Source organism: Oncorhynchus gorbuscha, linkage group LG21, assembly GCF_021184085.1.
Source record: "Oncorhynchus gorbuscha isolate QuinsamMale2020 ecotype Even-year linkage group LG21, OgorEven_v1.0, whole genome shotgun sequence".
Lineage (NCBI taxonomy): Eukaryota > Metazoa > Chordata > Actinopteri > Salmoniformes > Salmonidae > Oncorhynchus > Oncorhynchus gorbuscha.
This window is the reverse complement of record NC_060193.1, coordinates 13042181-13042521: the sequence shown is the minus strand read 5'-3', so window position 1 is coordinate 13042521 and position 341 is coordinate 13042181. Positions and strand designations below refer to the sequence as shown.

The window sequence follows — 341 nt, the reverse complement described above, 5'->3', positions numbered from 1 at the left end:
GCTCTGTCAGAGTGAAAATTGGGTTCTTGGTCACCACCCTGACCAAGGCCCTTCTCCCCAGATTGCTCAGTTTGGCCAGGCGGCCACCTCTAGGAAGTCTTGGTGGTACCAAACTTCTTCCATTTAAGAATGACGGAGGCCACTGTGTTCTTGCGGACCTTTAATGCAGCAGAAATGTTTTTGTACCCTTCCCCAGATTTGTGCCTCGACACAATCCTGTCACAGAGCTCTACAAACAATTTGCTAAAATGTCTAAAAACCTTTTTTTGCTTTGTCATTATGGGGTATCGTGATGTCATTTTGGGGTATTGCGCGTAGATTGATGAGATATATATTTTTTA

At 44.3% G+C, this 341-nt stretch overlaps 1 protein-coding gene across 1 annotated transcript in view; it reads right to left on the bottom strand.

The window, feature by feature from the left end:
• Nucleotides 1-310: 310 nt before the first annotated feature.
• Nucleotides 311-341, bottom strand: part of mblac1 (metallo-beta-lactamase domain containing 1) — a 1313-nt gene continuing 1282 nt past the window's right edge. Inside the window, exon 2 of the mRNA XM_046318642.1 lies at nucleotides 311-341. This exon is cut by the window's right edge and continues 461 nt beyond it. The gene's annotated coding sequence lies outside the window, so the exon portion shown is untranslated.